The sequence below is a fragment of the Arachis hypogaea genome, chromosome 16, assembly GCF_003086295.3.
Source record: "Arachis hypogaea cultivar Tifrunner chromosome 16, arahy.Tifrunner.gnm2.J5K5, whole genome shotgun sequence".
In the NCBI taxonomy this organism is placed as follows: Eukaryota; Viridiplantae; Streptophyta; class Magnoliopsida; order Fabales; family Fabaceae; genus Arachis; species Arachis hypogaea.
Window position 1 is genome coordinate 116,211,919 of NC_092051.1, and position 24,633 is coordinate 116,236,551.

The 24,633-nt window shown below is 38.3% G+C and overlaps 1 non-coding gene across 1 annotated transcript; it reads right to left on the reverse strand.

Moving 5' to 3' along the window:
* Nucleotides 1-11,950: 11,950 nt before the first annotated feature.
* LOC112761175 (small nucleolar RNA R71) lies at nucleotides 11,951-12,058 on the reverse strand. The gene has a single exon (XR_003181583.1). It is a non-coding gene; the product is annotated as a small nucleolar RNA R71 (small nucleolar RNA).
* Nucleotides 12,059-24,633: the final 12,575 nt, after the last annotated feature.

Sequence of the window (24,633 nt, forward strand, 5' to 3'; positions counted from 1 at the left end):
ATTAGTTTCTTTTTTTGTATTCTATTGTACTCCTTGGGTATGAACCTTGCAGCTTTATAGTTTGCAATATCGGCAAACCATGGTGCTTCCTGAATGGCAAATAGATGCTCATCAGGGAACGTCTCAGAGATCTCAAGGAAGGGGAGGGACGTCCCTTCCACTGGCTCTATCTGGGACAGATGATCAGCCACTTGGTTCTCTGTCTCTTTTCTGTCTCTTATTTCTATATCAAACTCTTGTAGAAGCAATACCCATCTGATGAGCCTGGGTTTTGAATCCTGCTTTGTGAGTAGATATTTAAGAGCAGCATGGTCAGTATACACAATCACTTTTGATCCTACTAAGTATGATCTGAACTTGTCAATGGCGTAAACCACTGCAAGTAGTTCTTTTTCTGTGGTTGTGTAATTTTTCTGGGCATCATTTAGAACGCGACTGGCATAATAAATGACATGCAGAAGCTTGTCATGCCTCTGTCCCAATACTGCACCAATGGCATGATCACTGGCATCACACATTAACTCAAATGGCAATGTCCAGTCTGGTGCAGAAATGACTGGTGCTGTGACCAGCTTAGCTTTCAGCGTTTCAAATGCCTGCAGGCATGCTGTGTCAAACACAAATGGCGTGTCAGCAGCTAGCAGATTGCTTAGAGGTTTTGCGATTTTTGAAAAATCCTTTATAAACCTCCTATAGAATCCTGCATGCCCCAGAAAGCTTCTGATTGCCTTAACATTGGCAGGTGGTGGTAATTTTTCAATTACCTCTATTTTTGCTTGGTCCACCTCTATTCCCTTGTTTGAGATTTTATGCCCAAGAACAATTCCTTCAGTCACCATGAAGTGACACTTTTCCCAGTTTAAAACTAGGTTGGTTTCTTGGCATCTTTTCAGAACAAGTTTCAGGTGATCAAGACAGGAGCTGAATGAGTCTCCATATACTGAGAAGTCATCCATGAAGACTTCCAGAAATTTTTCCACCATATCAGAGAAAATAGAGAGCATGCATCTCTGGATGGTTGCAGGTGTATTGCATAGCCCAAAGGGCATCCTTCTATAAGCAAACACTCCGGATGGACATGTGAATGTTGTTTTCTCTTGATCCTGGGGGTCTACTGCAATCTGGTTATAGCCTGAGTAGCCATCCAAAAAGCAGTAATAATCATGACCTGCTAGTCTCTCTAGCATCTGGTCTATGAATGGTAAAGGAAAATGATCCTTTCTGGTGGCTGTATTGAGCCTTCTGTAGTCAATACACATGCGCCACCCTGTAACTGTTCTTGTAGGAACCAGTTCATTTTTTTCATTATGAATCACTGTCATGCCTCCCTTTTTTGGGACGACTTGAACAGGGCTCACCCAGGGGCTATCAGAAATGGGATAAATAATCCCAGCCTCTAGTAATTTGGTGACCTCTTTCTGCACCACTTCCTTCATGGCTGGATTTAGCCGCCTCTGTGGTTGAACCACTGGTTTGGCATTATCCTCCAATAGGATTTTGTGCATGCATCTAGCTGGGCTTATGCCCTTAAGGTCACCTATGGACCACCCAAGAGTTGTCTTGTGTGTCCTTAGCACTTGAATAAGTGCTTCCTCTTCCTGTGAATTTAAAGCAGAGCTTATGATCACTGGAAAAGTGTCACCTTCTCCTAGAAATGCATATTTCAAGGATGGTGGCAGTGGCTTGAGCTCTGGTTTAGGAGGTTTTTCCTCTTTCAGAAGAAAGTTCAGAGGCTCTTTCATGTCCTCTGAATCCTCCAAATCAGGCTGAACATCTTTAAAGATGTTTTCCAACTCTGATTCGAGACTCTCAGCCTTGTTGATCTCTTCTACCAAAGAGTCAATAAGGTCAACTTTCATGCAGTCTGTTGATGTGTCTGGATGCTGCATGGCTTTGACAGCGTTCAACTTGAACTCGTCATCGTTGACTCTCAGGGTTATTTCCCCCTGCTGGACGTCAATGAGGGATCGTCCAGTTGCTAGGAAGGGTCTTCCTAGAATGAGAGTAGCACTCTTGTGCTCCTCCATTTCCAGCACAACAAAGTCAGTGGGAAAGGCGAATGGCCCAACTCTGACAATCATGTCCTCAATCACGCCTGATGGGTATTTAGTGGAACCATCAGCAAGTTGGAGACATATCCGGGTTGGTTTAACTTCTTCAGTTAAGCCAAGCTTCCTGATAGTGGATGCAGGTATCAGGTTGATGCTTGCCCCAAGATCGCATAAGGCTGTCTTGGTGCAATCACCTTCTAATATGCATGGTATCAGAAAGCTCCCAGGGTCTTTAAGCTTTTCAGGAAAGCTTTTCAGAATGACTGCACTGCATTCTTCAGTGAGGAGAACTCTTTCTGTTTCTCTCCACTCCTTTTTATGACTCAAGATCTCTTTCATGAACTTGGCATAAGAAGGTATTTGCTCAAGTGCCTCTGCAAATGGAATCTTTATTTCAAGAGTCCTCAGATAATCTGCAAAGCGAGCAAATTGCTTATCCTGCTCCTCTTTCCTGAGTTTTTGAGGATAAGGTATCTTGGCTTTATATTCCTCAACCTTAGTGGTTAAAGAAGCCTTTTTAGAGGGGTTGTTATCAGCACTTATGTGTGTCTGATCCCTCACTGGCAATTGCGTACCAGAGTTAGAAGTTGGAGTGACGTTAGACGCCAACTCACTGTCTGTTCCTGGCGCCTGAACGCCAGAAATGTGCCCCTGTTGGGCGTTCAGCGCTGGATTCTGCCCCATTTGGGCGTTCAACGCCAGATTCTTGCCCATTTCTGGCGTTGAACGCCAATCCTGCCTTGTTTCTGGCGCTGAACGCCAGTTTTGGGCATGGTCTGGGCGTTCAGCGCCAGCCTTCCACCTATTTTCTGGCGTTTTAGTGCCAGAATTAGTTTTCCCTGGGCTCTTACTGTCCTCAGGGGAATCTTTGGTGGGTTGCTCATTTCTTGAATTTTTGATGCCTTGAGGTGGGGTATTTAATGTTTTCCCACTTCTTAATTGAACTGCTTGGCATTCTTCTGCTATTTGCTTTGATAGCTGCTGCTTTGTTTGCTTAAACTGTTCTTCCATATGCATATTAGCTATCCTTGTCTCCTGTAACCTTTCTTTGAATTCAGCTAGCTGCTTTGTTAGAAAATCTAATTGCTGATTGAATTCAGCAGCTTGTTTTACAGTACTGAATTCAGCAGTTACTGTTTTAACCTCTTCATTCATGGAAGGGTTGCTGCTTAGATACAGATGCTGATTCCTGGCAACTGTATCAATGAGCTCTTGAGCTTCTTCAATTGTCTTTCTCATATGGATAGATCCACCAGCTGAGTAATCTAAAGACATCTGAGCTCCTTCTGCAAGCCCATAGTAGAAGATGTCTAACTGAACCCACTCTGAAAACATTTCAGAGGGGCATTTTCGTAGCATCTCTCTGTATCTCTCCCAGGCATCATAAAGAGATTCATTATCTCCTTGTTTAAAGCCTTGGATGTCCAGCCTTAGCTGTGTCATCCTTTTTGGAGGGAAATATTGATTCAGGAATTTTTCTGTCAGCTGTTTCCATGTTCTTATGCTGGCCTTAGGTTGGTTATTTAACCACCTCTTAGCTTGATCTTTTAAAGCAAATGGAAACAGTAATAGTCTGTAGACGTCCTGATCTATTTCCTTATCATGTACTGTGTCAGCAATTTGTAAAAATTGTGCCAGAAACTCTGTAGGTTCTTCCTGTGGAAGACCGGAATACTGGCAACTTTGCTGCACCATGATAATGAGCTGAGGATTCAACTCAAAGCTACTAACTCCAATGGAGGGTATGCAGATGCTACTCCCATATGAAGCAGTAGAGGGGTTAGAATATGACCCCAAAGTCCTCCTGGACTGTCCATCTCCACTTATGTCCATGATGGATCTCTATGGATATAACTTGGACTGATTTATCTTTTTATTTATTTTATTTTATAAGAAGTAAATACTTAAATAAAATAAAATAACTAAAAAGAATTTGAATTTTGAAATAATAAAAATTTTTTTTTCGTAAAAAAATTTAAAAATAATTAGTTAAAAAAAACAGAAATTTTAAAAAAAAAAGGGGAGATATTTTCGAAAATTTGAGAGAGAGAGAGTTAGTTAGGTAGTTTTGAAAAAGTTAAGAAACAAACAAAAAGTTGGTTAGTTAGTTGAAACAAATTTTGAAAAGATAGGAAGTTAGAAAAGATATTTTGAAAAGATATTTTTGAATTTAGTGAGGAGAGAGAAAAACAATAAGATAGTACAAGATTTAAAATTTTTAGATCTAATGCTCCTTGTTTTCGAAAAATTTGGAGGGAAAACACCAAGGAACACCAAACTTAAAAATTTTAAGATCAAGACACAAGGAAAACTCAAGAACACTTTGAAGACTCACAAGAACACAAGAACATGAAGGAAGAACACCAAACTTAAAAATTTTTTTGAAAACCAAACAAAATTTTCGAAAATCAAAGGGAAATCAACAAGAAAACACCAAACTTAAAGTTTGGCACAAGATTTAATAAAAAAATTGTTTTTGAAAAAGAATGTTTTGAAAAGAGTATAAAAGATTCTAACCCAATCAAATTAATGTTCTAGCCAAATGAGTTATTTGGACCTTATTTTAAGAAAGATTATTTTTGAAAACACCAAACTTAAAGTTTGGCACAGGATTTAATAGAAAAATTATTTTTGAAAAAGGTTTTTTTTTAAAAAAATATGATAGCCAATTATCATGAACATAAACACCACGTTCTAAATAACTGAGCTATAAATTTAAAGTGTTTTAACAAGGGATAAATAATAAAAGACTCTAAACCAAAAAAGAGAAAATTTTTCCTAATCTAAGCAACAAAATAATCCGTCAGTTGTTCAAACACGAACAATCCCCGGCAACGGCGCCAAAAACTTGGTAGCACAAATTGCGAATCACACTTTTCACAACCCGTACCACTAACCAGCAAGTGCACTGGGTCGTCCAAGTAATACCTTACGTGAGTAAGGGTCGAATCCCACAGAGATTGTTGGTTTGAAGCAATCTATGGTTATCTTGTAAATCTTAGTCAGGAAGTCAATTATGTTTATCAGTTGAATTATGAATAACCAGTAGAGCATAAATTAAAAGTTACTTGTTGTGTAGTAATGGAGAATATGTTGGAGTTTTGGAGATGCTTTGTCTTTTGAATCTCTGCTTTCCTCTGTCTTCTGATTCACACACGCACGTCCTCCTATGGCAAGCTGTGTGTTGGTGGATCACCTTTGTCAATGGCTACCTTCCATCCTTCCAGTGAAAACTACGCTCACGTGCTCTGTCACAGTACGGCTAATCACCGGTTGGTTCTCGATCCGGTTGGAATAGGATTTACTATCCTTTTGCATCTGTCACTAACGCCCAGCCTTCAGGAGTTTGAAGCTCGTCACAGTCATTCAATCCTTGAATCCTACTCGGAATGCCACAGACAAGGCTTAGACTTTCCGGATTCTCATGAATGCCGCCATCAGTTCTAGCTTATACCACGGAGATTCTGATTAAAGAATCTAAGAGACACTCATTCAATCGGATATAGAACGGAGGTGGTTGTCAGGCACACGTTCGTGGGTTGAGGAAGGTGATGAATGTCACAGATCATCACCTTCATCACAATTAAGTGCGAATGAACATCTTAGATAGGAACAAGCGTGTTTGAATGGAAAACAGAAATACTTGCATTAATTCATTGAGACACAGCAGAGCTCCTCACCCCCAACAATGGGGTTTAGAGACTCATGCCGTCAGAGAATACAAAGTTTAGATCTGAAATGTCATGAGATACAAAATAAGTCTCTAAAAGTTGTTTAAATACTAAACTAGTAGCCTAGGGTTACAAAATATGAGTGGACTATGATGGGTGATGCAGAGACCCACTTCTGGGGCCAACTTGGTGTGCTGGGGCCCACTTGGTGTGTGCTGGGGCTGAGATTTCGTGCAGAGGCCATTTGTGGAGTTGAACGCCAGTTTTTGTGCCAGTTTGGGCGTTCAACTCCAGTTTTTTATCCTTTTCTGGCGCTGGACGCCAGAATTGGGCAGAAGGCTGGCGTTGAACGCCAGTTTACGTCGTCAATTCTTGTGCAAAATATGGACTATTATATATTGCTGGAAAGCCCTGGATGTCTACTTTCCAACGCAATTGGAAGCACGCCATTTCGAGTTCTGTAGCTCCATAAAATCTACTTTGAGTGCAGGGAGGTCAGAATCCAACAGCATCAGCAGTCCTTTTTCAGCCTGAATCAGATTTTTGCTCAGCTCCTTCAATTTCAGCCAGAAAAATACCTGAAATTACAGAAAAATACACAACTCATAGTAAAGTCCAGAAATATGAATTTTTCCTAAAAACTACTAGAAGTAGACTAAAAACTAACTAAAACACACTCTAAACTATATGAAATTATCCCCAAAAAGCGTATAAAATATCCGCTCATCAGTGTCCCCAAGACTACATCATTTTTTATATCTTTTGCAATAATAAATTCGGTGGGAATTCTGAGATTGCCCTTTTCAACAAAAACACCTGTTAGTTTGAAATTGATACTTAGTCTTTCGCCCGTTATCGAGCTAAGGCGTTCAGTAGATTTTTTGAAATATTTTGTGGGGATCAGACCTTCCTTAATACAGTTTGAATCTGCACCTGAGTCAAAGAGTGCAATGGTGTCGAAAACAAAATCTTTAACGGCAATTCGGATATGAACACGATGTTTCATAAAAGAGAATACATTGATTATTCTCAAAATTTCGTTTCCCTCGTTGTCGTCAGAAATTTTATTTTCTTGTTCCTTAGAACACTCTGTTTGGTTTGAAAGGGGATCAAGTTCTTCATCACCAGATTCTCCCCCTTGCACTAATTGAGAGAGAATGAGTTGATGATTGTCTTGGTTTCTCTTGATTTCCTGGATTTCTCTTTTAAGATTGTTGACCTCGGACTGGAGGTCCTGAATAGTTATGGGACGAATAACTTGTTTTTCTAATTTTTTGAAAATAGGTTTGACATCATATTTATTGCTAAGGACCAAATTTTTGGGTTTTTTCTCCTTTTGTAAAGATCTTTTTAGTTTCAAAAGAAAGTCTTTCTTTTGTTCTGGATTGTCAATAGCCTCAATAGCATCAAATAGGAGATCTTGATCTTTGGATAAAACACCAATTTGCTTGACATCTGAATCTTCGGATGATTCAATGTCATCGATTTCGATGTTATTGATATCATCCGAAGATTCTCGGTCTGAATCATTTTTTGAACTTTCTAACAGCATATTATTAATCTGTTCCTCAATCAGGGGATCAAGGTTTAGATTATTAATCTTTCCTTTTAACCGGCAGTATTTGCTAATATGTCCAGGTTTCTTACATGTATAGCAAATAATGGGGTTCTTTTGAGGGTAATTTTGGAAATTCTTTTGGAAACTCTTTTCATTTTTGGGTTTTTGAAAACCTTTTCTATATCTTCTGAAATTCTTTTCAGGATTAGGTTTAAAAACTTTTTAATTGGATGGTCTTTTGGATTTCTTAGGATGACAAGCAGGAAGACCGAATTGTTCACAGAAAGTTCCCAGATCAATACGATTTTGGATTTTTTCACGTGCAAGTTGCCTTTGGATTTTGTCATCTTGACAAATCTTTAGAGCAACCTTCTGGATGAAAGAAACCAGTTGACCATAACTTAGCTCATCATAGGGTATTATACCATCTGGGGTTAAGCTTTGTATTTTATCCCTTACTTTATCTCCCAGGGATTTTGGGAGTCCAGCAAGGAACTTCTCTTTCCAGAAAGGTTGTTGACTATTGATGAGCGGATAATTTATACGCTTTTTGGCATTGTTTTTAGTATGTTTTTAGTAGGATCTAGTTACTTTTAGGGATGTTTTCATTAGTTTTTATGTTAAATTCACATTTCTGGACTTTACTATGAGTTTGTGTGTTTTTCTGTGATTTCATGTATTTTCTGGCTGAAATTGAGGGACTTGAGCAGAAATCAGATTCAGAGGTTGAAGAAGGACTGCTGATGTTGTTGGATTCTGACCTCCCTGCACTCAAAGTGGATTTTCTGGAGCTACAGAACTCGAAATGGCGCGCTTCCAATTGCGTTGGAAAGTAGACATCCATGTCTTTCCAGCAATGTTTAATAGTCCATACTTTGGCCAAGAATAGACGACGTAAACTGGCGTTCAACGCCAGCCTTCTGCCCAAATCTGGCGTCCAGCGCCAGAAAAGGATCCAAAACCAGAGTTGAACGCCCAAACTGGCACAGAAACTGGCGTTCAACTCCACAAATGGCCTCTGCACGTGCTACACTTAAGCTCAGCCCAAACACACACCAAGTGGGCCCCGGAAGTGGATTTATGCATTAATTACTTACTCATGTAAACCTTAGTGACTAGTTTATTATAAATAGGACCTTTTACTATTGTATTAGGTATCTTTTGATCATCTTGGGATTACCTTATGATCCTTTGATCACGTTTTGGGGGCTGGCCATCTCGGCCATGCCTGGACCTTCACTTATGTATTTTTAACGGTAGAGTTTCTACACTCCATAGATTAAGGTGTGGAGCTCTGCTGTTCCTCAAAGATTAATGCAAGTACTACTGTTTTCTATTCAATTCATCTTATTTCGCTTCTAAGATATCCATTCGCACCCAAGAACGTGATGAAGGTGATGATTATGTGTGACGCTCATCACCATCTCCCCTATGAACACGTGCCTGACAAACACTTCCGTTCTACATGAAATAAGCTAGAATGAATATCTCTTAGATCTCCTAACAGGAATCTTCGTGGCGTAAGCTAGAATGATGGCGGCATTCAAGAGAATCCGGAAAGTCTAAACCTTGTCTGTGGTATTCCGAGTAGGATTCAATGATTGAATGACTGTGACGAGCTTCAAACTCGCGAGTGCTGGGCGTTAGTGACAGACGCAAAAGGAGGGTGAATCCTATTCCAGCATGATCGGGAACCGACAAATGAATAGCCGTGCCGTGACAGGGTGCGTGAGCATATTATTCACTGAGAGGAGGGGATGTAGCCACTGACAACGGTGATGCCCTTGCATAAAGCCAGCCATGGAAAGGAGTAAGACTGATTGGATGAAGATAGCAGAAAAGCAGAGGTTCAGAGGAACGAAAGCATCTCCATTCGCTTATCTGAAATTCCTACCAATGAATTACATAAGTATTTCTATCCCTATTTTATTATATTAAATTCGAAAACACCATTATCACTTTATATCTGCCTGACTGAGATTTACAAGGTGACCATAGCTTGCTTCATACCAACAATCTCCGTGGGATTCGACCCTTACTCACGTAAGGTATTACTTGGACGACCCAGTGCACTTGCTGGTTAGTTGTATCGAAGTTGTGACAATCATGAATTAAGATCAGAGCACCAAGCTTTGGAGCCATTACCAGGATTCGTTCGAGCCTGGAGATCACAATTTCGTGCACCAAGTTTTTGGCGCCGTTGCCGGGGATTGTTTGAGTTTGGACAACTAACGGTTCATCTTGTTGCTCAGATTAGGTAATTTTCTTTTTATTTTATTTTCAAAAATTTTTCCAAAAATATTTTCAAAAAAAAAAAATTTTTCTTTTGTTTTCGAAAAATATAAAAATGTTTTCAAATATTTTATTCAAGATTTTTAAGAATGAATTCTAGTGTTTCATGAAGCATGTGAAGCCTGGCTGGCTGTAAAGCCATGTCTAAATTCTTTTGGACTGAGGCTTCCAAACCATCAGAGGTAATTTACATACTTGATAAATGATGAGCAGCAATTTGTTATCAAGATCAATATACTCTGGTGTTAAATGCTGAAGCTTGGCTGGCCATTGGCCATGTCTAGTGTTTTGGACTGGAGCTTTCTTTGAAAGCTTGGCTAGCTAGTGAGCCATGTCTAATTCCTGGACTGAAGCTTTAGACTAACATGGCAAGATTCCTGGAATTCATATTAAAAATTTTGGAATCCTTATTTTTTTTCTTTTTCATATAATTTTCGAAAAAAAAAATCCAAAAAAATTCATAAAATCATAAAAATCAAAAATATTTTTGTGTTTCTTGTTTGAGTCTTGAGTCATGTTATAAGTTTGGTGTCAATTGCATATGCATCTTGCATTTTTTCGAAAATATCATGCATTCATAGTGTTCTTCATGATCTTCAAGTTGTTCTTGGTAAGTCTTCTTGTTTGATCTTGATGATTTTTTGTTTTGTGTTGTTTAGTGTTTTTCATATGCATTCTTGAATTCTTAGTGCCTAAGCATCAAAGAATTCTAAGTTTGGTGTCTTGCATGTTTTCTTTGCATTAAAGATTTTTCAAAATTATGTTCTTGATGTTCATCATGTTCTTCATAGTGTTCTTGGTGTTCATCTTGACATTCATAGCATTCATGCATGCATTCATTGTTTTGATCTAAAAATTTCATGCATTGCATAATTTTCATGTTTTTCATAAAAATTTCAAAAATCAAAAAAATATCTTTCCCTTTTTCTCTCCTCAAATTCGAAAATTTGGATTGACTTTTTCAAAAATTTTTAAAATCAAATTGTTTCTTATGAGTCAAATCAAATTTTCAATTTGAAAATCTTATCTTTTTCAAAATCTTTTTCAAAAATCAAATCTTTTTCAAAATCCTTAGTTATTTTCGAAAATTCCAAAAATATTTTTCAAAAATCTTTTTCTTATTTTTATACCAAATTTTCGAAAATAACATAATCAATTAATGTTTTGATTCAAAAATTTCAAGTTTGTTACTTACTTGTTAAGAAAGATTCAAACTTTAAGTTCTAGAATCATATCTTGTGATTTCTTGTGAATCAAGTCATTAATTGTGATTTTAAAAATCAAATCTTTTTCAAAACTAATTTCAATCATATCTTTTTAAAAATATCTTCTTACCTTATCTTTTTCAAAAATATCTTTTCAAAACATCTTTCCTAACCTCCTAACTTCTTATCTTTTCAAAATTTGTTTCAACTAACTAACTAACTTTTTGTTTGTTTCTTAACTTTTTCAAAACCACCTAACTAACTCTCTCTCTCTAATTTTTGAAAATATCTCCCCCTTTTTCAAAAATTTCTTTTTAATTAACTAATTATTTTTATTTTTTATTTTTGATTTCAAAAATTTTCGAAAATTTCTAACACTTTTCAAAAACCATTTTTCAAAAATCACTAACTCTTTTTCAAAATAATTTTCGAAAATTATCCCTCCTCCATCCTATTCTATTTATTCATTCATATCCTAACATCTCATCTCACATCTCTTCCATTCGTACAGTTGTGTTTCTTCCTTTACATCACATCCTTTATCTCCCCCTCTTCTTCTACTCACACAGGGATCCCTACACTGTGGTATAAAGGATCTCTATTATTATTATTATTTTTCTGTGCCTTCTTCTTTATCATATGAGCAGGAGCAAGGATAAGAACATTCTTGTAGAAGCAGATCCAGAACCTGAAAGGACTCTGAAGAGAAAATTAAGAGAAGCTAAAATACAACAATCCGGAGATAACCTTTCAGAAATTTTCGAACAGGCAGAGGAGATGGCAGCCGAAAATAATAATAATGTAAGGAAGATGCTTGGTGACTTTACTGCACCTAATTCCAATTTACATGGAAGAAGCATCTCCATTCCTGCCATTGGAGCAAACAATTTTGAGCTGAAACCTCAATTAGTTTCTCAGATGCAGCAGAACTGCAAGTTTCATGGACTTCCATCTGAAGATCCTTTTCAGTTCTTAACTGAATTCTTGCAGATATGTGATACTGTTAAGACTAATGGAGTAGATCCTGAAGTCTACAGGCTCATGCTTTTCCCTTTTGCTATAAGAGACAGAGCTAGATTATGGTTGGATTCTCAACCCAAAGACAGCCTGAACTCTTGGGATAAGCTGGTCACGGCTTTCTTAGCCAAGTACTTTCCTCCTCAAAAGCTGAGCAAGCTTAGAGCTGATGTTCAAACCTTCAGACAGAAAGAAGGTGAATCCCTCTATGAAGCTTGGGAAAGATACAAACAGTTGACTAAAAAGTGTCCTTCTGACATGCTTTCAGAATGGACCATCCTGGATATATTCTATGATGGTTTATCTGAGCTATCAAAGATGTCACTGGACACTTCTGCAGGTGGATCCATTCACCTAAAGAAAACGCCTGCAGAAGCTCAAGAACTCATTGACATGGTTGCTAATAACCAGTTCATGTACACTTCTGAAAGGAATCCTGTGAGTAATGGGACGCCTATGAAGAAGGGAGTTCTTGAAGTTGATACTCTGAATGCCATATTGGCTCAGAATAAAATATTGACTCAGCAAGTCAATATGATCTCTCAGAGTCTGCATGGAATGCAAGCTGCATCCAACAGTACTCAAGAGGCATCTTCTGAAGAAGAAGCCTATGATCCTGAGAACCCTGCAATAGCAGAGGTAAATTACTTAGGTGAACCTTATGGAAACACCTATAACTCAACATGGAGAAATCATCCAAATTTCTCATGGAAGGATCAAAAGCCCCAACAAGGCTTTAATAATGGTGGAAGAAACAGGTTTAGCAATAGCAAGCCTTTTCCATCATCAACTCAGCAACAGACAGAGAACTCTGAACAAAATGCTTCTAATTTAGCAAATCTAGTCTCTGATCTATCTAAGGCCACTGTAAGTTTCATGAATGAAACAAGGTCTTCCATTAGAAATCTGGAAGCACAAGTGGGCCAATTGAGTAAAAGGATCACTGAAATCCCTCCTAGTACTCTCCCAAGCAATACAGAAGAGAACCCAAAAGGAGAGTGCAAGGCCATTGACATAAGCGCCATGGCCGAACCTGTGAGGAGAGGAGAGGACGTGAATCCCAAGGAGGAAGACCCCCTGGGACGTCCAGTGGTCAATAAGGAGCTTCCCTCTGAGGAACCAAAGGAATCTGAGACTCATCTAGAGACCATAGAGATTCCATTGAACCTCCTTATGCCCTTCATGAGCTCTGATGAGTATTCCTCTTCTGAAGAGAATGAGGATGTTACTGAAGAGCAAACTGCCAAGTTTCTTGGTGCAATCATGAAGCTGAATGCCAAATTATTTGGCATTGATACTTGGGAAGTTGAACCTCCCTTGTTCATCAATGAACTAAGTGATCTGGATCAACTGACATTGCCTCAGAAGAGACAGGATCCTGGAAAGTTCATAATACCCTGCACTATAGGCACCATGATCTTTAAGGCTCTATGTGACCTTGGTTCAGGAATAAACCTCATGCCCTCTCTGTAATAGAGAAACTGGGAATCTATGGGGTGCAAGCTGCTAAAATCTCATTAGAGATGGCAGACAGCTCAAGAAAACAGGCTTATGGACAAGTAGAAGATGTATTAGTAAAGGTTGAGGGCCTTTACATACCTACTGATTTCATAGTCCTGGATACTGGAAAGGAAGAGGATGAATCCATCATCCTGGGAAGACCTTTCCTGGCCACAGCAAGAGCTGTGATTGATGTTGACAGAGGTGAAATATTCCTTCAATGAAATGAGAACTCCCTTGTGTTTAAAACTCAAGGATCTCCCTCTGCAACCATGGAGAGGAAGCAGAAAAAGCTTCTCTCCAAGCAGAGTCAACCAGAGCCCCCACAGTCAAACTCTAAGTTTGGTGTTGGGAGGCCACAACCAAACTCTAAGTTTGGTGTTGAACTCCCATATCCAAACTCTAAGTTTGGTGTTGGAGAGTCTCAACAAAGCTCTGCACATCTGTGAGGCTCCATGAGAGCCCACTGTCAAGCTATTGACATTAAAGAAGCGCTTGTTGGGAGGCAACCCAATGTTTATCTAATTCTTATTTTTATTATTTTTCATGTTTTCTTAGGTTCATGATCATGTGGAGTCACAAAATAAATATAAAAATTGAAAACGGAGTCAAAAACAGCAGAAGAAAAATCACACCCTGGAGGAAGCATCTGTCTGGCGTTCAGCGCCAGAACAGAGCATGGTTCTGGCGCTGAACGCCCAAAATGGGCAGCTTCTGGGCGCTGAACGCCAGAACAGGCATGGTTCTGGCGTTCAACGCCAGAAATGGCACACAGATGGGCGTTGAACGCCCAAAATGGCCACCAACCTGGCGCTGAACGCCCAGAGTTGGATACAAAGGCATTTTTACATGCCTAATGGGTGCAGGGATGTAAATCCTTGAACACCTCAGGATCTGTGGACCTCACAGGATCCACTCAGGATCTGTGGACCCCACAGGATCCACTCAGGATCTGTGGACCCCACAGGATCCCCACCTACCTCCACTCACTTCTTCTCACCACTCTCTTTCACACAACCCCATAAACACTCTTTCCTAAAAACCCCTCACCAATCACCTCAATCTCTCTTCCCCGCTAAACCTTCACCACTCACATCCACCCACTCTTCCTAATAAACCTACCTCATAAACCCCACCTACCTTCAAAATTCAAAACCAATTTCCCACCCAAACCCACCCATATGGCCGAACCTTAACCCCCCCTCCATTCCCTATATAAAGACCTCCATTCTTCACCAAATTCACACAACACACCCCTCTACACTCTCCTTGGCCGAAACCACAATTCCCTCTCCCTCTCCATATTTCTTCTTCTTCTTCTATTCTTTTGTTTATTGCTCGAGGGCGAGCAATATTCTAAGTTTGGTGTGGTAAAAGCATAGCTTTTTTTGTTTTTCCATTACCATTGATGGCACCTAAGACCGGAGAATCCTCTAGAAGAGGGAAAGGGAAGACAAAAGCTTCCACATCCGAGTCATGGGAGATGGAAAGGTTCATCTCCAAAGCCCATCAAGACCACTTCTATGATGTTGTGGCCAAGAAGAAGGTGATCCCTGAGGTCCCTTTCAAACTCAAAAGAAATGAGTATCCGGAGATCCGACATGAAATTCAAAGAAGAGGGTGGGAAGTTCTAACAAATCCCATCCAACAAGTCGGCATCCTAATGGTTCAAGAGTTCTATGCCAATGCATGGATCACCAAGAACCATGATCAAAGTAAGAACCCGGATCCAAAGAACTATGTTACAATGGTTCGTGGGAAATACTTAGATTTTAGTCCGGAGAATGTGAGGTTGGCATTCAACTTGCCATACATGGAAGAGAACGCATGCCCCTACACAAGGAGAGTCAACTTTGATCAAAGGTTAGACCAAGTCCTTATGGACATATGTGTAGAAGGAGCTCAATGGAAGATTGACTCCAAAGGCAAGCCGGTTCAACTAAGATTGGACCTCAAGCCTATAGCTAGAGGATGGTTGGAGTTTATTCAATGCTCAATCATTCCCACTAGCAACCGGTCTGAAGTTACTATAGACCGGGCCATCATGATCCATAGCATCATGATTGGAGAAGAGGTGGAAGTTCATGAGATTATACCTCAGGAACTCTACAAGGTGGCTGACAAGTCCTCCACCATGGCAAGGTTAGCCTTTTCTCACCTCATTTGCCACCTATGCAGTTCAGCTGGGATTGACATAGAGGGAGATATCCTCATTAAAGAGGAAAAGCCCATCACTAAGAAAAAGATGGAGCAAGCAAGAGAGCCCAGTCATGGAGCTCAAGAGGCGCAAGAAGCTCATCACCATGAGATTCCGGAAATGCCTCAAATGCACTTTCCTCCACAAAACTATTGGGAGCACATCAACACCTCCCTAGAAGAATTGAGTTCCAATATGGGACAACTAAGGGTAGAACATCAAGAGCACTCCATCATGCTGCATGAAATAAGAGAAGATCAAAAGGCAATGAGGGAGGAGCAACAAAGACAAGGAAGAGACATAGAAGAGCTCAAGGACATCATTGGTTCCTCAAGAAGGAAACGCCACCATCACTAAGGTGGATTCATTCCTTGTTCTTCTTTTCTCTGTTTTTCGTTTTCTATGTTATGTGCTTATCTATGTTTATGTCTTCATTACATGATCATTAGTAGTTAGTAACTTTGTCTTAAAGTTATAAATGTCCTATGAATCCATCACCTCTCTTAAATGAAAAATGTTTTAAAATCAAAAGAACAAGAAGTACATGAGTTTCGAATTTATCCTTGAACTTAGCTTAATTATATTGATGTGGTGACAATGCTTCTTGTTTTCTGAATGTATGCTTGAACAGTGCATATGTCTTTTGAAGTTGTTGTTTAAGAGTGTTAAATATGTTGGCTCTTGAAAGAATGATGACTAGGAGACGTGTTATTTGATAATCTGAAAAATCATAAAAATGATTCTTGAAGCAAGAAAAAGCAGCAAAGAACAAAGCTTGCAGAAAAAAAAAATAGGCGAAAAAAAAAGAGAAAGAAAAAGAAAAAGCAAGCAGAAAAAGCCAAAAGCTCTTAAAACCAAAAGGCAAGGGCAAATAAAAAGGATCCCAAGGCTTTGAGCATCAGTGGATAGGAGGGCCTAAAGGAATAAAATCCTGGTCTAAGCGGCTAAACCAAGCTGTCCCTAACCATGTGCTTGTGGCGTGTAGGTGTCAAGTGAAAACTTGAGACTGAGCGGTTAAAGTCAAGGTCCAAAGCAAAAGAAGAGTGTGCTTAAGAACCCTGGACACCTCTAATTGGGGACTTTAGCAAAGCTGAGTCACAATCTGAAAAGGTTCACCCAATTATGTGTCTGTGGCATTTATGTATCCGGTGGTAATACTGGAAAACAAAGTGCTTAGGGCCACGGCCAAGACTCATAAAGAAGCTGTGTTCAAGAATCATCATACTGAACTAGGAGAGTCAATAACCCTATTCGAAATCTGAAGTTCCTATAGATGCCAATCATTCTGAACCTCAATGGATAAAGTGAGATGCCAAAACTATTCAAGAGGCAAAAAGCTATAAGTCCCGCTCATATGATTGAAGCTCTGTTTCATTGATAGTTTGGAATTTATAGTATATTCTCTTCTTTTTATCCTATTTGATTTTCAGTTGCTTGGGGACAAGCAACAATTTAAGTTTGGTGTTGTGATGAGCGGATAATTTATACGCTTTTTGGCATTGTTTTTAGTATGTTTTTAGTAGGATCTAGTTACTTTTAGGGATGTTTTCATTAGTTTTTATGTTAAATTCACATTTCTGGACTTTACTATGAGTTTGTGTGTTTTTCTATGATTTCATGTATTTTCTGGCTGAAATTGAGGGACTTGAGCAGAAATCAGATTCAGAGGTTGAAGAAGGACTGCTGATGCTGTTGGATTCTGACCTCTCTGCACTCAAAGTGGATTTTCTGGAGCTACAGAACTCGAAATGGCGCGCTTCTAATTGCGTTGGAAAGTAGACATTCAGGGCTTTCCAGCAATGTATAATAGTCCATACTTTGGCCAAGAATAGACGACGTAAACTGGCGTTCAACGCCAGCCTTCTGCCCAAATCTGGCGTCCAACGCCAGAAAAGGATCCAAAACCAGAGTTGAACGCCCAAACTGGCACAGAAACTGGCGTTCAACTCCACAAATGGCCTCTGCACGTGCTACACTTAAGCTCAGCCCAAACACACACCAAGTGGGCCCCGGAAGTGGATTTATGCATTAATTACTTACTCATGTAAACCCTAGTGACTAGTTTATTATAAATAGGACCTTTTACTATTGTATTAGGTATCTTTTGATCATCTTGGGATTACCTTATGATCCTTTGATCACGTTTTGGGGGCTGGCCATCTCGGCCATGCCTGGACCTTCACTTATGTATTTTTAACGGTAGAGTTTCTACACTCCATAGATTAAGGTGTGGAGCTCTGCTGTTCCTCAAAGATTAATGCAAGTACTACTGTTTTCTATTCAATTCATCTTATTTCGCTTCTAAGATATCCATTCGCACCCAAGAACGTGATGAAGGTGATGATTATGTGTGACGCTCATCACCATCTCCCCTATGAACACGTGCCTGACAAACACTTCCGTTCTACATGAAATAAGCTAGAATGAATATCTCTTAGATCTCCTAACAGGAATCTTCGTGGCGTAAGCTAGAATGATGGCGGCATTCAAGAGAATCTGGAAAGTCTAAACCTTGTCTGTGGTATTCCGAGTAGGATTCAATGATTGAATGACTGTGACGAGCTTCAAACTCGCGAGTGCTGGGCGTTAGTGACAGACGCAAAAGGAGGGTGAATCCTATTCCAGCATGATCGGGAACCGACAAATGAATAGCCGTGCCGTGACAGGGTACGTGAGCATATTATTCACTGAGAGGAGGGATGTAGCCACTGACAACGGTGATGCCCTTGCATAAAGCCAGCCATGGAAAGGAGTAAGACTGATTGGATGAAGATAGCAGAAAAGCAGAGGTTCAGAGGAACGAAAGCATCTCCATTCGCTTATCTGAAATTCCTACCAATGAATTACATAAGTATTTCTATCCCTATTTTATTATATTAAATTCGAAAACACCATTATCACTTTATATCTGCCTGACTGAGATTTACAAGGTGACCATAGCTTACTTCATACCAACAATCTCCGTGGGATTCGACCCTTACTCATGTAAGGTATTACTTGGACGACCCAATGCACTTGCTGGTTAGTTGTATCGAAGTTGTGACAATCATGAATTAAGATCAGAGCACCAAGCTTTGGAGCCATTACCAGGATTCGTTCGAGCCTGGAGATCACAATTTCGTGCACCAACTATCTTCCCTGGTATAAACCCTAGTAAGAAAGGTGTCTTTATACCACCGAAAGTCAGACAAAGTTTTGCATCTGAGATTAGAAAGTAGCTCAGCAGAGCGATCTTTCCAAAGAGATGGATCACCAATGAAGTGGCTTGCTATGGTAAAATTAGGGTGTTAACAGCATCGGGGATGGGTTCTCCGTCGTCTCCAATGATGGGTTCATTCTGATCATTGACTTTTATAGCAGAAAAGATTGAGTGTTTCTGGTTATCGGAGAGGTAATTATCCCACCATCCTTTGAGTTGGCCATTGAAACTAGAAATAATAACATTGACTATTACTTCTTCAGAAGTTTCATGGGCAGCTTGATAGGCTGTGCCTACCATAGTCATATGCTGAAGCATACTCATGATGTTATATTCAGTTTTGCCGTCTATGTTCCATTCATAGACATTATTGGCATTGAAGCTGACAAAACCTAGTTCCCTTTCTTCGAGGGCTAGGTCCGGAGCGGATACACGATTATAGATATTAGCAGAGGGTTTGGTTAAACCCTTCCATTTGGTTAGAGAATTTTTCAGAATAGGGCTGATCTTGAGGGATGATTTGTGAGATTCATCACTCTGTTCAGATGAGGAGTCATTGGACTCATGACAAAGGGCATTAACGGCTTTGGATGAGCGCGTTTGTATACGAGAAGTAGACTCACCAGAGTTAGGAGTTTCAGGGACAGTAGAGAAACGGTTTAAGAGTTGGTCAATTTTTTGAATAACTTCTGAATCACCAGATTGTTGTTTTAAAATGGAAGTTTTAAGACTTTGCTTTGCCTTACTACTCATTTTGAAAGGTTTAAAAAGGGGTTTCTCAATACTATTAGAAGTAGAGGCTTCAGAAATATTTTTCAAAGAAAAGGTAGATCCCGAAGATGAAAGGTTGTCACCCAGACATTGTGAAAATCTGTTGGTGTAATTAGATTGTTCAATAAGATTTTTAATATCTTTTGGGGCGACAGCTTCATCAATATTTTTTGTTTTAAAAGGAGAGGCCATAACAGAGTTATGTCCTTCCGTGTTTGAAATTACAAAGGGTCCTTTTGGAGGAAACTCAGATCTAACTAAATTCCCATCTTTAACTTTCCAAGTTGAAATAACATTTGCTGAAAGCAAGTTTTCTTTGTTTTTGAAAGGATAAACCAGATTGTTTTTTATGGAATAAGCATGAAACCATTCAAAGAAAGGAATATGCATCTTAACTTCTTTTAGAAAACTGTAATATTTTTCTTTGAATGATGCAATTTGAGCAGCTGTATGCGTACGTAAATACCATTCTCTGTGGAGGTCATATTCCTCAGATTCAAGGTTTTTACGTAAGGCGTCCTTATCTATGATAAATTTTGTGCTACTCATTGGGCATTATTCACAGAAGAATATTGAGCACCATGCATAGATGAGTATGTTGGAGATTGAATGGAAGATTCTATCTCAATATCATCATCTGAATGCTTATCATCGGTTTGATAAACTGGTTGAGAAATGTTTGAATTATTTTGTAATCGCAAAATATTGATTTCAGAATGCACGGGTTTTGAAAATTTTGAAAATTGAGATTGAGAAGTCACGGAAAAAGACCTTCTTGCTGAAGCAAAATCATTAGATGTCCCTGCTTCAGATCTGGAGGAAAAAGAGTTTCGTCTGTCGAAGAAAATTTCTACTTTTCCTGATTCATCCTGTTTTATTTCTCGTAGGAGAGGTGCTTGTCTAGGTTGTGTAGGGATAGCTCTGTCAATAGACCATGACTGGGGGAGATCAATTTCATCCCACCTTATGAGCCTCGGAATCATGACGTTGGCCTTTGTCATGTCAGTGACAAACAAAGTAGTTTCACGATCTTGGGATTTAAGAAGGACCCTAGAATTACAAGTGTTCATGACCTTGTATTGAATCCTATAGATTAAAGCGGCTGGAATGGATCCTTCCTTCATGTTAAAACCATGAATTCGGATGTTTAAGAAGAGAGAGTCAAGGATGTTGGTATCTAACAGGCTAACCGTTTTGTTTGGAAAACAGTTGAAATAAACTGGACCATGTCCAAGACTTGTTTCAACTGTTCCGATAAGGGAGTCTTGAAAATCATTGTGTCTAATATCTCTAAGACACATGGGGATGGAAGCATTCAAGCCTTCTCGGATGAGAGGTTTGACTGCAACCTGGACACACCCTATGTGAAGATATCTGTAGTGATGTGCATGTTCTCTGACAGATTGTTTGGTTAAGAGATGGAATTTCTCACCGGAATCTGGTCCTAAAGGAATATTATTTTCAGCGGTTTTGATGATATAGTCTGATTTTCTTTTGTTGTCATCAGGGACATAAAGCTCATCCTGGGGAATTTTGGGTATCTCCCAATTGTCGATGGCTTGATTGATATCTTCGAAGCAAACTTCTTCTTCGAATATATTGTGTTTGGGAGAGAGTTCGTCAGGTCTAGCCACTTTCTCAGTAAGGGGATTGGAGGAAGAATGGATTGGAGAGGTGGAGGAGGAAGATGGAGAAGAAAAGAAAGGCGTCTAGAAAGAGAGCGGAAGAGTTTAGACATATTTCCATAAAATCTGATATCATTGCCCTCCTTTGTTTGACTGATGCTGTGGATTGAGGTTGGGTAGAATTGTGGGAACCGTAAAGGTGGATATATGTCAAATTTTAGGGGAGGCTATGTCAATTTTTTTTTGAAATAATCTAAATGTTGAATGATTTGTGTAGTAAATATGATGATTAGTGTTAATAATACATTTATTCTCTTTGCAAATATGACGACAGGTAGCTGATGAGCGGATATTTTATATGCTTTTTGACATCATTTTCATATAGTTTTTAGTATGTTTTGTTTAAGTTTTATTAAGTTTTCATAGGTTTTAGTGCAAAATTCACATTTTTTGGATTCTACTTTGAGTTTGTGTGTTTTTATGCAATTTCAGATATTTTCTGGATGAAATTGAGGAGCTGGAGCAAAAGTCTAATTAGAGACAGAGAAAGTGCTACATATGTTGTCAGGATCTGACCTCCTTGCATTCGAAAGAGCTTTTCTGGAGCTACAGAAGTCCAAATAGATAGGTCTTCACGATTATGGAAAGCTAACATCCAGAGCTTTCTAGCAATGTGTAATAGTTTATACTTTGCTTCAGAATTGAAGGTCCAAAACTGGCGTTCAACGCCAGTCTCCTGCCCTATTCTGGCGTCCAACGCCCAAAGGAGAAGAGACCAGCGTCCAACGCCCAAGAAGGACCCCCTAGCCAGTGTTCAATGCCCTAGAGGCCTCCTAGCATGTGGATCTCAATCAAGTTAATCCCAAACACTTACCAAGTGGGCCCCAGAAGTGGATTTTAGCACTAAAACACTGTTTTACCCTTCTCATGTAATCCTTAGTCATTAGTTTAGTATTTAATTGAGAACTTTTACAATCTGAAGAACCTTTTGACACTTTACACGTTTATCATTATATTTTCTATCAATATGAGTTTCTAAACCTCCTAGGTCGAGGGAAGGAGCTCTGCTGAGTTTTATGGATTAATAAAGTACTACTGTTCTATCTCTATACGTGTTTGATTCTCTATTCTAAGATGTATATCCATTCTGCATCATTGTGAATGCGTTGAAACGGCACAAGGTTATCTCGTTCTACAGTGGTTCAGAGTGAGTATTTCATCGGACAATGATGAACCACTAGCTTGATCATACATCTCTTAGACGGCTAATCCACGATTTCGTTGGGACTTTTCGAGACACCAGTTCAGCCGAGGTACGGGGAGATTAGACTCTTTGTGGTAGAGGCTAGACCCAAAGGTGCAACATTCTTTGATCCGGAAGATTCGACCTTATCTGTGGCATTTTGAGTAGGATCAGTAAAGAGAATGAACTATAGGAGCTTCACCCTCAATCAGACTGGATCCACACTAACCCTGAGGTTCAGATCTGGAGGAGTATTGGCGATCCCTTAAGAAAGGCGTTGATCACATACAGCCTGCCATAGAAGAAGTCATTCATAGTTGAAGAAGACAGTAAGACTGGAATTAATCCAGAAGGACAAAGCATCTCCAAGACTTAACCATCTTCTTATCATTGCAAACACATCAACCTAGTAACGTTTTATTTAATTTTTTTATGCGTTTAAAACAACAAACCTCCTTCTCTATCCGCCTGACTAAGATGTACAAGATAATCATAGCTTGCTTCAAATCACAATCCTCGTAGGATTGACCCTGACTCGCTCAGGTATTACTTAAACGACCCAGTGCACTTGCTGGTTCATTAGTGCAAAGCGTAATTCCGCGCTACCAAGTTTTTGGCGCCGTTGCCGGTGATTGTTCAAGTTTGGACAACTAACGGATTATCTTGTTGCTTAGATTAGGTAATTTCCTTTTCTTTATAGGTTTAGTTTTATTTTATCTGAGTCTTTTATTTTCTTTTCAAAAAAAAATTTTCAAAAACCTTTTCTTTTCTTTATTTAATCTTTGTTTTTGGTTTGAGTCTTGTGTTTTTGTTCTTATTGAATTTTCGAATTTCTTTGAGTCTTTTTCTAAAAATTTTCAAAAATAGTGTCTTTTGTTTGAATCTTGTGTCAATTTTTAAGTTTGGTGTCTTCTTGTATCTTTTCTTTATAATTTTCAAAAATTGTGTCTTTGGTTTTCAAAAATTTTAAGTTTGGTGTCCTTTGCATGTTCTTGTTTTATTTGAATTCTTTGAGTTTTGTTCTTGGTGTTCTTCTTGATCTTCCAAGTGTTCTTGTTTTTCTTCTTATTTTGATCTTAAAATTTTTAAGTTTGGTGTCCTATTGTGTTTTTCTTTAAAATTTTCGCATAGTAGTATCCTTAGATCTAAAAATTTTAAGTTTGGTGTCTTTTGTGTATTTTTCTCTTTCTTCATTAAAATTCAAAAAAAATAAAATATCTTTTCTTATCTTTAATTATAATTTTTGAAAATCTTGCCAATTTAATTTAAAAATTTTTAAATTTAGTGTTTTCTTGTTAGTCAAGTCAAGATTTAAATTTCAAACATCAAATGTTTTTCAAATCTTTATCATAACTTCTTTCAAATTCAAATTTTAAAATTTTAAAATTCAATTTTTAAATTCTTATCTTATCTTATTTCAAATTCAAATTTTAAAATTCAATTTCAAAATTTCAAATTTCAAATTTCAAATCAAATCTTTTTCAAAAAATCAAATTTCAAATCTTATCTTTTTAATCTCTTTCCAAATCTTTTCTTTTAAAATTTGATTCTTTCTTATCTTATCTTTCTTTTAAAATCTAAATTTCAAATCTTTTTAAATTAGAAACTAACTTTTCAATTTTGATTTCAAATCTTTTTAATTTAAAACTTATCTTTTCTTAACTTCCTTATCTTATCTTTCTTACCTAACTTATCTTATCTTTAGTTTAAAACCTTTTCTATCTTATCTTCTTTTAAATTTTAATTTTAAAATATTTTCAAATCTTTTCAATTCTTATCTTATCTTGTTGACTTTTTCAAATATTTTCAAAATCAAATCTTTTCTAATATTCTATCTTATCTTTTTTTTTTCAAATCTTCCTTAATTAGTTACTTGTTCTCTCTCTTCTTTTTCAAAACTTCCTAACTAATTCCTCTCTCTTCTAATTTTTGAAATTTCTTCTTCTATTTCTCTCTCTTTTTTTTCAAAATTCATCAATTAATTTTCAAATCTTTTTAATTAATTAACCCTTTAAATTTGAACTTAATAAATAAATAAAATAAAAATAAAAATATTTTAATTACAATTTACATCTTTATCCCTCATTCTTTCTCTTCTTCTACCTTTCTTCATCATGAACCCAAATGGGAATGAAGAGTTCAGAAGAACTCTGGGGTCTTATAGAAACCCCACTGCTGACTTCTATGGAAGAAGTATTAGCATACCCCCCATCAGAGCAAGTAACTTTGAACTAAACCATCAACTCATCACTTTAGTGCAGCAAAATTATCGGTACTCTGGACTTCTACAGGAAGAATCTACTG